This window comes from Macaca thibetana, chromosome 7 (assembly GCF_024542745.1).
Source record: "Macaca thibetana thibetana isolate TM-01 chromosome 7, ASM2454274v1, whole genome shotgun sequence".
NCBI classification, from domain to species: Eukaryota; Metazoa; Chordata; class Mammalia; order Primates; family Cercopithecidae; genus Macaca; species Macaca thibetana.
This window is the reverse complement of record NC_065584.1, coordinates 71,994,149-72,007,481: the sequence shown is the minus strand read 5'-3', so window position 1 is coordinate 72,007,481 and position 13,333 is coordinate 71,994,149. Positions and strand designations below refer to the sequence as shown.

General features: G+C 40.8%; 2 protein-coding genes, 1 non-coding gene and 1 pseudogene across 12 annotated transcripts in view; 2 read left to right on the top strand and 2 right to left on the bottom strand.

Annotated features, from left to right (window-relative positions):
• BRMS1L (BRMS1 like transcriptional repressor) overlaps nucleotides 1-13,333 on the top strand; it is a 261,816-nt gene that overhangs the window by 167,071 nt on the left and 81,412 nt on the right. The window lies entirely within an intron of this gene.
• RALGAPA1 (Ral GTPase activating protein catalytic subunit alpha 1) overlaps nucleotides 1-13,333 on the bottom strand; it is a 277,367-nt gene that overhangs the window by 248,309 nt on the left and 15,725 nt on the right. The gene's annotated exons all lie outside the window — the stretch shown is intronic.
• Nucleotides 152-10,427, top strand: LOC126958229 (small nuclear ribonucleoprotein G-like; annotated as a pseudogene).
• On the bottom strand, nucleotides 6,473-6,576 carry LOC126960462 (small nucleolar RNA U13). Its single transcript, XR_007728005.1, has one exon. It is a non-coding gene; the product is annotated as a small nucleolar RNA U13 (small nucleolar RNA).

Here is a 13,333-nt window from a genome sequence, read left to right as displayed (position 1 = left end):
GCTAGACTGTCCAAAATGAGAAAGACATAAGATTCAAATCACTAATCTGGACTGGAATATAACACATTACTACCAACCCTACAGAAATAAAAATCAAGAGAATACTATAAGCAACTATAAGTATGCTAGCAAATCAGACAGCCTATATGAAATGAACAAATTACTAGAAAGCCACAAACCACCAAAACTGATTCAAGAAGACATAGAAATGCTAAAACAACCTTCAATGAATGAGAAGATTGAATTAGTGAGGGGGAAAAAAACTACTTCAAAGAAAAGCTTGGACTCAAATGGCTTATGGGTGAATCCTACCAACTCTTCCAAAAAATAGAGTATACTTCCTGCTCATTCTATGAGGCCAATACTCTCATACCAAGATCAGACAAAAACATTACAAGAAAAATACAGACCAATATCGTCTATGAATATGAATGTAAAAATCCTCGACAAAATACTAGAAAACTGAATCTAGCACTATATATATATATATGCATACACACACACACATACACATTCACACTATGACTAAGTGACATTCATCCTAGAAGGCAAGGTTGGTTCAATATACAAAAATCAATCACTGTAACACCTTATGTTAACATAAAGGTCAAAACTCACATGATAGTTTCAATAGACACAGAAAAAACATCTGACAAAACCCAACATAATTTCATCCTAAAGATACTCAAAAAGCTAGGAAAAGAACAGTATTTCTTAACCTGATAAAGGGTATCTATGAAAAGGTCACAACTAACATCACACTTAGTGATAAAAGATTGAAAGCTTTACCCCTAAAAGCATGAACAAGACAAGGATGTCTTTTTGTTACTTTTAATATTATACTATAAATTCTAGCCAAGACAGTTACACGTGAAACAGAAATAGAAGCCATACACATTGTAAAGTCCAAAGCATTACTATCTCTACTCATAAATGACATGATCTTGGATATCGAAAATCCTAAGGAATGCACCAAAAAATCCTATCATACTGACAAACAAGCTCAACTAGGTTGCAGAATACAAGATCAATAAGAAAAATCAACTGTATTTCTATACACTGGCAATGAACAACACAAAAGTGAAATTAAGCAAACAATTCCATTTACAATAGTATGAAAAAGAATAAAATACTTAAATCTAACAAAAGAAGTACAAGACTTGTATACTGGAAACTTACAAAACATTACTAAAAAAAAGACTAAAACAAATGGAGACATTCTCTGTGTTTAAGACTGAATGCTGGCCGGGCGCGGTGGCTCAAGCCTGTAATCCCAGCACTTTGGGAGGCCGAGACGGGCGGATCACGAGGTCAGGAGATCGAGACCATCCTGGCTAACACGGTGAAACCCCGTCTCTACTAAAAAATACAAAAAACTAGCCGGGCGAGGTGGCGGGTGCCTGTAGTCCCAGCTACTCGGGAGGCTGAGGCAGGAGAATGGCGTAAACCCGGGAGGCGGAGCTTGCAGTGAGCCGAGATCCGGCCACTGCACTCCAGCCTGGGCGACAGAGCCAGACTCCGTCTCAAAAAAAAAAAAAAAAAAAAAAAAAGACTGAATGCTGTTAAGATAGCAACAGCCCCCAAATATACCTAAAGATTCAATGTACTCTTTTTTTTTTTTTTTCTATTTTTTCTTTTTTTGAGACAGAGTATCATTCTGTTGCCCAGGCTGGAGTGCAGTGGCAGGATCTCAGCTCACTGCAACCTCCGCCTTCCAGGTTCAAGAGATTCTCTGCCTCAGCCTCCTGAGTAGCTGCGATTACATGCATTTGCCACCACACCCAGCTAATTTCTGTATTTTTAGTAGAGACGAGGTTGGCCAGGCTGGTCTTGAACTCCTAACCTCAGGTGATCCGCCCACCATGGCCTCCCAAAGTGCTGGGATTACAGGTGTGAGCTACCGCACCCAGCCTTAATGCACTCTTTACCAAAATCCTAACATAGTTTTTTGCAAAAACTGACAAGTTAATCCTAAAATTCAAAAGAAAATGCAAGTGACCCAGAATAGTCAAAATAGTCTTTTTTTTTTTTTTAAATGGAGTCTCACTCTGTTACCTAGGCTGGAACCCAGTGGCGCAGTCACAGCTCACTGCAGCCTCAACCTCCCGGACTCAAGCAATCTTCCCACCTCAGCCTCCTGAATCACTGGGACTTCAAGTGTATGACATCATACCTGGCTCATTTTTTAAATTTTTTGTAGAGACAGGCGTTGCCACATGTTGCCCAGGCTGGTCTCAAACTCCTGGACTCAAGTGACCCTCTCACCTCTACTTCCAAAGTCCTGAGATTACAGGCATGAGCTACCACAAACAATGCTGGAGAACTGACATTTTCTCATTTCAAAACTTACTACAAAGCTACACTAATCAACAGAGTATGGTACTGGGATAAGGATAGACATATAGATGAATAGAACAATGAGAGTTCAGCAATAAATCCTTACACTGATGATCAATTGATCATCGACAAGGGTACCAAACAACTCAATGAGGGGAAAAAAAAGTATTTTTAACAAATGGTTGATTTTTTTTTCCTCATTGAGTTGTTCGGTACCCTCCAAAAGTCTTTTCAACAGATGGTCGAAAAGAATGAAGACTATACTTGAAAAATTAACTCAAAATGGATCAAAAACCAAAAACCTAAATGTAAAAACTAAAATTATAAAACTCAGAATAAAACATGACCTTGAATCAGTCAGTTCTTTCTTAGATATGACACTAAATGCACAAGCAACAAAAGAAAAAATAAATTTGACTTCATCAAAATTCAAAACCTTTTTGCTTCAGAGGACATTATTAAGAAAATGAGAAAATAACCTACAGAATGCAAGAAAATATTTGCCAATTATATACCTGATTTTAAAACATTAGTATCCAGAACATAGAAATAATTCTTATAATACAATTGTAAAAAAATTTTTTTAATGATCAAAGGATTTGAATATATATTTCTCCTAAGAAGATATATGAATAGCCAGTAAGCTCATGAAAAAATCATTAGCCATCGGGGAAATGCAAAGCAAAACCACAATGAGATACTACTTCCAACCCACTATGATAGCTATAATCAGAAAGACAAACAATACCAAGTGTTGGCAATATGGGGAAATTTGAATCTTTGTACGTTGCTGGTAGGAATATAAATGATAATGCCACTCTGGAAAACAGTGTGACAGGTCCCTAAAAAGTTAAATATAGAGTTATCATATGACCCAGCAATTCCATTCCTGGAACATTATATACCCAAGAATTGAAAACATAAGCTCAGGCTGGGCAACATGGCAAAAGTGTCTCATCTCTATCAAAAAAAGAAAAAGAAAGAAAATCTGTAATCCCAGCACTTTGGGAGGCCGAGGCGGGCGGATCACAAGGTCAGGAGATCGAGACCACGGTGAAACCCCGTCTCTACTAAAAATACAAAAAATTAGCCGGGCGTGGTTGTGGGCGCCTGTAGTCCCAGCTACTCGGGAGGCTGAGGCAGGAGAATGGCGTGAACCCGGGAGGCGGAGCTTGCAGTGAGCCGAGATCGCGCCACTGCACTCCAGCCTGGGCGACAGAGCGAGACTCCGTCTCAAAAAAAAAAAAAAAGAAAAAGAAAGAAAATGTATGCCCACAAAAATGTTCAGAACATTATTATTCATAATGGTCAAACAGTGGAAATAACCCAAATGTCCATCAATTGATGAATGGACAGACAAAATATGGTATAATCCATACAATGAATATTATCTAGCCGTACAAAGCACGAAGTAGTAGTATATGCTACAATGTGATGGACTTTGAAAACATTATGCTAAGTGAAAGAAGCCAGACACAAAAGGCCATATATTTCTTATTTTATTTATATGAAACATGCAGAAGAGTCAACCATAGAGATGGAAAGTATCTAATGGCTGGTGCGGGCAGGAAGTAAAGAGAAATGGGGAGTGACTGCTAAAAGGTATGACTTTGTTTCTTTTCCTTTTTTGTCGATCTATTCCTTTTAGCTCATCTAATATTCAACCCCTTGACATCCTAATTTGTGAGATCTGCCAGACCCTACCTCGCTAAGTGAATCTGAGAGCTTTACCTTCTTGGGCAGTTTGAAAAGAATTAACATAAAAAGGAGCAGAAGAGCTCATGGAGATTAGACTGAGAAAAGCAATTTTTTCCCCCTATGTCTAGATATTACACATTGTTATATCATCAAGTTACTGATATTTGTTGCAAGCAAATGCATTACCTTCACATTTACGCAGTTGAAGACTAGCTAGCTATTAGTATACCATTATTATAGAATACAAAATAATGTCATTTTTTAAATTGAGTAGTCTGATAATAGGAGAGTAATCAAAATACAGTACTACTGGTCATGCATGGTGGTTCACACCCATAATCTCAACACTTTGGGAGGTTGAAGTGGGAGGATAGCTTGAGGCCAGGGATTTGAGACCAGCCTGGCAATATAGCCAGACCCTATCTCTACAAGTAAATAAATAAATAAATAAATAATAAAACAGTACTGCCAATATTCTGTATCTAGTTCTACATGTCCAAAACAGATAATTTCCTGATTCATTGAATCATTTCCCTAACACTCAAAGACATTCTTTTGGATACTGAAAATAATTAAACATATGGTATCTGGAAATTTAAAATCTAAAGTGGCTAAAACAAATATAGGCAGACATTTTGTAAACATTAAGTTTTTGCACAATGCAAATACTTTAAATTATAGAGAAGTAAAAAGAGGTTTTATATACTGGGAAATGCATTACACTGAATAAGAAAAATCCTGTTACACTGGGAAGAGAAAATATACTTTGAAACAACAGAGGATAAAAGCAGAGGAAGTTAATTCTAAATGCACTGTATAGCTCATGTTCTCAAACTGCGAGTGAAGGATGAGTGTTTTTGTTTTTGTTTTTAAATTCCAATTTGTCACAGACCAACGCTTTACGATAAATGTATTACTAGAAAATAAGGTGAAAAGCACCAGGATTGATCTACACCCCATTTCATAAGACAAGTCCACTAATCACGTGCTTGGATATCACAGTACTGTCAAACTGAGATGACCCACTGAGATGACCTTCTCAACATACTCAATTTCCATAATTAAGCTGTTGCAGACCTGTAATAACAGTCAGTAAACTAGTACCAGTTTGTGGACTACATTTTGAGTAATAGTATTGACTATGGGAAGAAGGAATGGGCCAGGCGCAGTGGCTCATGCCTGCAATCCCAGCACTTTGGGAGGCTGAGGTGGGTGGATCACTTGTGCTCGCTCAAGAGTTTGAGACCATCTCAACAAAAAAATACAAAAAATTAGCTGGGCGTGGTAGTGCACAACTGTGGTTCCAGCTACTCGGGAGGCTGAGGTGGGAGAATTGCTTGAGCCTGGGAGGCAGAGGTTGTAGTGAGCTGAGATTGTGCCACTGCACTCCAACCTGGGTGACAGAGTGAGATCTTGTCTCACAAAGAAAAAAAACATAAGAGAAGGAATGATACAGTTTCTTTTTCTTTTTTTTTTTTTTTTTTTTGAGACGAAGTCTGGCTCTGTCGCCCAGGCTGGAGTGCAGTGGTGCGATCTCGGCTCACTGCAAGCTCCGCCTACCGGGTTCACGCCATTCTCCTGCCTCAGCCTCCTGAGTAGCTGGGACTACAGGCACCCGCCATCGCGCCCGGCTAATTTTTTGTATTTTTAGTAGAGACGGGGTTTCATCGTGGTCTCGATCTCCTGACCTTGTGATCCGCCCGCCTCGGCCTCCCAAAGTGCTGGGATTACAGGCGTGAGCCACCGCGCCCGGCGCTACAGAGTTTCAGTGTGTAGGCTGAACAGCCTTGATAGTGGTGCTGGAGGTAAGAAATAAAGAAGTATGTTCCTGTTATGAATTTGCCAGTAAAACAGGGTTTTAAAAAGTAGAGTGATACAGTCAGAGAAGTGGCATCATCTCCATTTCTGAAATCTTGATTAAAATCTGTTTACCAGCCGGGCACAGTGGCTCTGGCCTGTAATCACACCACTTTGGGAGGCTGAGGTGGGCGGATCACGAGGTCAGGAGGTCACGAGGTCAGGAGATTGAGACCATCCTGGCTAACCCCGTCTCTACTAAAAAATACAAAAAGTTAGCCAGGCCTGCTGGCGGGCGCCTTAGTCCCAGCTACTTGGGAGGTTGAGGCAGGAGAACGGCATGGCATGAACCCCGGGAGGTGGAGGTTGCAGTGAGCCGAGATCACACCACTGCATTCCAGCACTCTGTTTAAAAAAAAAAAAATCTGGTTACCTAATCCATAAAGTATCTCTCCACAGTATCTCTCACAAACACTAGTTCTTTTCTATTTACCTTGCTATTAAATCAAAATTTTAAGGTTGAGGTCTAATATCTTCATTTTTAAAAGCTAGAAGGACCACTGCCTTCCACTTGCCTGCATTCATGTCTGTGCTCTTATCCTAACTGCTTTTCCTTCATGTCTTTTTTTAAAAAAAATCATATCAGATGGATAATGTGCCAACATCATAAAAAGGTTTGTGGGAGGTACATCTCATATATGAATGTGAAAACCCAATCATCACGCTTATGAACTACAAAAGGCTCTCTTCCTTCACTTCTATCTATTGAAATTCTAATCATCATCTTCCAAGGCACAGATCAAATGTCACTGCCCCATGAAGCTTTCTCTGAGCCACTCATTTAGATATGATTCTTCTCTTTTATACTCATAACATGTTTCATATTTGACATGATTCTCTTTTACGATACCATTAACTCTTTTACTCCTTTGCAGTTACCCAAAATTTAGCAAAGTACTGTATCTATTCATTCAAATGGTTCTCAAACTATCTGTGAAGATCAGATCAGATAGAGATCAGATCAGATCCATCATTTTCACATTTCAAGGAACAAGATACAAGCAAGAACGGGTAATTATTTTTATTAAACACATTTCATAAGAAATGGCGTATTTACAGTAAGTAGCTTATCCCTAAGAACAATTGATGGAAAAGGGAAGACGACTGGGAAACTTGAAGCTACCAACTTAAAAGAATTCACATATAAAAATAACAAATTTTTGGTAACACAAACACACCTCTTATCCTAGTTATTCTATTTTAGGTTTGGGTGGAAAAGGAAAGAGTAATCGTTGCTAGGTGACTTCCTTGCATTTTTTGAAATAAATATCAACAAGAAATTTTATTTCCTTTCATTCATTTAATTCTCCTTTGTTTTCTAACACATAGCTTAAATAATTATCTAATTTGCCCATTTCTTTTTTTCTTTTCTTTTTTTGAGACAGGGTCTTGCTGCAGCCTCGACCTCCTGGGCTCGTGATTCTCCTGCCTCAGTCTCCCAAGTAGCTGGGACAACAGGTACATGTCACCACGCCCAGCCAATTAAAGAAAAAAAGTTGTAGAGATGGGGGTCTAATTATGTCTCCCAGGCTGGTCTCAAACTCCTGGGCTCAAGCAATCCTCCTGCCTTGGTCTCCCAGAGTGCTGGGATTACAAGTGTGAGTCACTGCACCCAGACCCTAATTTACCCATTTCTAATAAAGACTGAGACAGAAGTATAGAATTTAAACCACATCAAGATCATTCAGGGATTTCTACTCAGTATTTTGTTTTATTTTATTTTATTTTATTTATTTTTGAGATGGAGTCTCACACTGTTGCCCGGGCTGGAGTGCAGTGGTGCGATATCAGCTCAATGCAACTTCAGCCTTCTGGATTCAAGCAATTCTCCTGTCTCAGCCTCCTCGGTAGCTGAGATTACAGGCATCCACCACCACGCCCAGCTAATTTTTTGTATTTTTAGTAGAAATGGGATTTCATCATGTTGGCCAGCCTGGTCTCAAACTCCTGACCTCGTGATTTGCTTGCCTCAGCCTCCCAAAGTGCTGGGATTACAGGTTTGAGCCACTGCATCTGGTACTCAATTTGGTTTTTTTTTTTTTTTTTTTTTAAGACGGAGTCTTGCTCTGTCCCCCTGGCTGGAGTGCAGTGGCGCGATCTCGGCTCACTACAAGCTCCGCCTCCCGGGATCACGCCATTCTCCCTCCTCAGCCTCCTGAGTAGCTGGGACTACAGGCGCCCGCCACCGCGCCCGGCTAATTTTTTGTATTTTTAGTAGAGACGGGGTTTCACCGTGGTCTCGATCTCCTGACCTTGTGATCCGCCCGCCTCGGCCTCCCAAAGTGCTGGGATTACAGGCGTGAGCCACCGCGCCCGGCCCTCAATTTGTTTTTTTAAGAACAAATTCTACTTCTTAACGTTAAGCAAGTCACAACATCGCTGATTCAATTTTATTTCCTTAAGGTTCCTATGAAAAGTCAAATGATGTTTGAACTTTTTCTGTAAACTGTGGTTCAAATTCATTTTTTCATTCATATTTGAGGTATTATTATTTTTATTTTATATACAGTTAAACCGAAGATCAAAAGTTTTATTTAAAAACAGTGGTTCATGCCTGTAATCCTAGTGCTTTAGGAGGCTAAGGCAGGAGGATTACTTGAGGCCAGGAGTTCAAGACCAGCCTGGGCAACATAGTGAGGGGTGGAGAAGCTGCCCAATTCACAAATTCTTTGTTCAATTAAACTCTGTTTTAATTTGTCTAAAGTTTTTAACAAGGAAGATTATCTTATAACCTCTGCCATAATGTCATAAATATTTTTCAGCTAAAGTCCTGTTTTATATATTTGTTTGTTTTTCTATATTACATTATGGACATTAGTTTATGAACCACATTTCTTTGCACCGATACTTAAGACAACCCAAGGAATGCTGACTTTACATGTCTTTTCTACCACTGTCAGTTGCTTGCTCACGAGTTGCTCACAAAACAGCAATTTTGCTCCCCTCTAACCTAATATATTCATCATGAACTAAATAATATTTACTGAACACTGATTATATGCCAGGCACTATGCTAAGTCTAGGAATATGAACATGAAGACACACATCTGCCCTCAGAAAGACATGTAAATAAATAAATATGTCATAATAAAAAAAATCAAATTACTAGAGGGAAAGATGCATAGTGTACAAAAAGCTCCTATACCCACATGATAGGGAAGACTTCATAGAGGCTATCTATAGATTCTGCCCTGAGATTTTAAAGAAGAGTAGAAGCTTTCAGATATAAGGGTGATGGGAAGGCAGTGGCAGTCTGGTATCATAAATATCATTAGCTATGGCACAGGCATCACAGACTGTACATGTAAAGGATCTAGAACGCACCCTCCTTATAAGAATCTAACGCCTGATTGGTAGTGGCTCAGGACTATAATCCCAGCACTTTGGGAGGCCAAGGTGGGCGGATCACTTGAGGTCAGGAGTTCAAGACCACACCACCCTGGGCAACATGGTGAAATTCCATTTCTACTAAAAATACAAAAAGAGTCAGGGGTGGTGGCACATGCCTGTTGCCCCAGCTACTAGGGAGGCTGAGGCAGGAGAATCACTTGAACCCAGAGGGTGTAGGTTGCAGTGAGCCAAGATCGTCCCACTGCACTACAGCCTGGGTGACAGAGCAAGACCCTGTCTCAAAAAAAAAACAAAAAACAAAAAACTAATGCCTGATGATCTTCTGAGGTGGAACAGTTTTATCCCGAAACTATTCCTCACCCCCACTGTCTGTAGAAAGACGGTCTTCTATGAAACTGGTCCCTGGTGTCAAAAAGTTTGGGGACCACTGATATAAAGAGTTAGAACAAAAGAGAGCTGGAGGACAGAACACCAGAAAATATCAACATTAAAGGTAGGATTTGGTGATTTGGTTACATAAGAAAAGTCTGGTCAAACACAAAACACCAGGGCCATCACAGGAGCATGAGTGAAGCCACAAATTACATTTCACAGCAGCTCTGGGCCCATGAAGTAGTCAACACGAGCAAAGCTCACCCTCCCGAGTTGAAAAAAATGTATAGACAAGCTAGAATTGGCCGGGTGCAATGGCTCATGCCTGTAATCCGAGCACTTTGGGAGGCCAAGGAGGTGGATCACTTGAAGCCGGAGTTTGAGATCAGCCTGGCCAACATGATAAACCCCGTCTCTACTAAAAATACACAAATTAGCTGGCATGGTGGCATGCGCCTATGGTCCCAGCTACTCCAGAGGCTGAGGCACAAGAATAGCTTGAACCCAGGAGGCAGAGGTTGCAGTGAGCTGAGATCTCACCACTGCACTCCAGCCTGGGTGATGGAGTGAGATTCGTCTCAAAAAATAAACAAAAAACAAAAACAAAAAAAAGAAGTTAGAATTGAAGTTAAACTGTGGCAGACATGTCCAAAGAATATTGTGGGGATCTGACCCCTTTATTAATCTCAAGAGAGATGTGGAGATGGCAACTAGTGGGCAACAATGATACTGGAATGGTGGTAATATGAGGAAATAGTACCAGAATGTTAGAAACCTTGGAACAGGCCAAGCGCGGTGGTTCACGCCTTTAATCCCAGCACTTTGGGAGGCCGAGGAGGGCGGATTACTTGAGGTCGGGAGTTCGAGACCAGCCTGGCCAACATGGTGAAACCCCATCTTTATTAAAACTACAACAATTAGCCAGGCATGGTAGTGGGTGCCTGTAATCCCAGCTACTCAGGAGGCTGCAGTGGGGGAACTGCTTGAACTGGGGAGGCAGAGGTTGCAGTGAGCCCAGATCATGCCACTGCACTCCAGCCTAGGCAACAAGATGACACTGTCTAAAAAAAGAAAAAAGAAAAAAGAAAAAGAAAAAAAAGAAACCTTGGAACAAGTATAAATAATGGTTGTTCAGCAGAGAAATTCAAGTCCCCTCTCCAAAGGGCCAATTTTATTATGATGTAAAAATCAGCTCATGTACATTTTCATATGAAACTTTTTGTTGAACTTTTGTAACAGAAGTGTGCAAAAGGGTAATTGCTTAAATGGAATAGTAGCGTGGTTATTTAAGTGTATCAAATACAGTGAACATGAGAAGTTAAAAGAGCAGTTTCATTATCTATTAAAAGACCTTAAAATGGTAGCCAGAGGTGAAGCAGTCTTAAGATGATAAGCCAGGTATCAAAGTCCTTGATAAACTTAATGAAGTGACCCAGGAGATTGAGAAATAAGAGCAGTGACAAAGTTTGAAAGATGGTGTGCTCAAGACGCATGCACCCCAAAGCAAGATGAATTTTCAGATGGGTGCTGAAGTATAATAGCAGCAACAGAGGCCTAACAGTAGCAATATTACAATAGTAGGAAGTCTGACTTCTTCAGGCATAGGAGAATCCATCACTTATTAGAGTAGGGATACAAGGGGATCTGCATCTTCAGAGGAGAATTAGAATTCAGATAAGGGCATATGTAACATATGTCTTTCAACTTAACGTGCAAAGTATTTACATTAAAAAAGTATAATCCCAGCACTTTGGGAGGCCGAGGTGGGTGGATCACCTTAAGTCAAAAGTTCAAGACCAGACTGGCCAACATGGCAAAACCCTGTCTCTACTAAAAATACAAAAAAATTAGCCGGGCATTGGTGGCAGGGGCCTGTAATCCCAGTTACTCGGGAGGCAGAGGCAGGAGAATCGCTTGAACCTGGGAGGCGGAGGTTGCAGTGAGCTGAGGTCGTGCTACTGCACTCTAGCCTGGGAGACAAGAGCGAAACTCCGTCTCAAAAAAAAAAAAAAAAAGTATGGGCCGGGCGCGGTGGCTCACACCTGTAATCCCAACACTTTGGGAGGCCGAGATGGGCAGATCACAAGGTGAGGAGATTGAGACCATCCTGGCTAACACGGTGAAACCCCGTCTCTACTAAAAATACAAAATATTAGCCGGGCGTGGTGGAGGGTACCTGTAGTCCCAGCTACTCGGGAGGCTGAGGCAGGAGAATGGCGTGAACCCAGGAGGTGGAGCTTGCAGTGAGCCTATATCATGCCACTGCACTCCAGCCTGGGCAACAGAGGGAGGCTCCGTTTCAAAAAAAAAAGAAGTATGCATTTGCAACAGTGTCACCTAAAAATCATTTCTATAAGAAACATCTTGAAGAATGTTATTATGCTGCTTTGTTTTTTATATAATTCAAGTACTTCAACACTTAGCTGAAAAGGTAGGCTAGGATCAGATAATAGATTGTCTTAAATACTGGCCAAGGATTTTGTACTGTATTACGTAGGCAACGTGAAGCCATGGAGAGTTTTAGAGCAGTTAGTGATGTGCTCTTTTGTTTTTTTTTAAAGAGTCTTGCTCTGTTGCTCAGACTGGAGTACAGTGGCATGATTTCGGCTCACTGCAACCTCTGCTTCCTGGGTTCAAGAGATTCTCCTGCCTCAGTCTCCCAGGTAGCTGGGATTACAGGTGCCTGCCACCATACCCAGCTATTTTTTGTATTTTAAGTAGAGACGTGCTTTCACCATGTTGGCCAGGCTGGTCTCAAACTCCTGACGTCAAGTGATCCACCCACCTTGGCCTCTCAAAGTACTGGGATCATAGGTGTGAACCACCATGCCCGGCTAGTGACATGCTCTTAATGTGCTTTAGAAAGATTGCTACAGGACCTGGTTGGGTATGGTGGCTCACACCTGCAATTCTAGCACTTGGGGAGGCCAGGGCGGGTGGATTGCTTGAGGCGCAGAGTTCAAAACCAGCCTGGCCAACATGGTGAAACCCCATCTCTATTAAAAATACAAAAGCTAGCAGGGCATGGCGGTGCATGCCTGTAATCCCAGCTACTCAGGAGGCTGAGACATGAGAATCGCTTGAACCTGGGAAGTAGAGGTTGCAGTGAGTCCATGCCCCTGCACTCCAGCCTGGGCAACAGAGTGAGACCCTGTCTCAAAAAAAAAAAAAAAAAAAGAAAGAAAACAAAAGAAAAGAAAGGAAAAGAAAAGAAAAGAAAAGAAAAGACAGATTGTGACAGGACCATGTAAGAGATTCAAGAAGAAGAAGAAAAAAAAAAGACCTGCATAGGGAGATCAACTAGTAAGTTGCTGCAAAAGTTCAAGCAAGAAACAATAAAAATTTAAACTAAAGAAATGATGGAAGAACAGAGAAAAAAGGAACAGATTCAAATATTATTATAAAGCCAGAAAAGAACAGGAGTGGGCTGGGAGATGTGAAGTTGCCCCACAGACATTTCAAACTCCAGCTGGAGTCTCAACATAAATTATTTATCTTTTTCTACCACATTGTTAAAGATGAAAGTTTCTTGTCTTAGTAACCTATGACGAGAGGATGGTGATGCCATTTATTAAAGTAGACGTATTAATCACCTATTCTGCTATTTTCTCCAAGGTCTAGTTCTATGATGTGTACCCTTCAGTGAGAAGAGACATTAGATCACACACACACACACACACACACACACACACACACACAGAGTGAATAAATTTAGAAT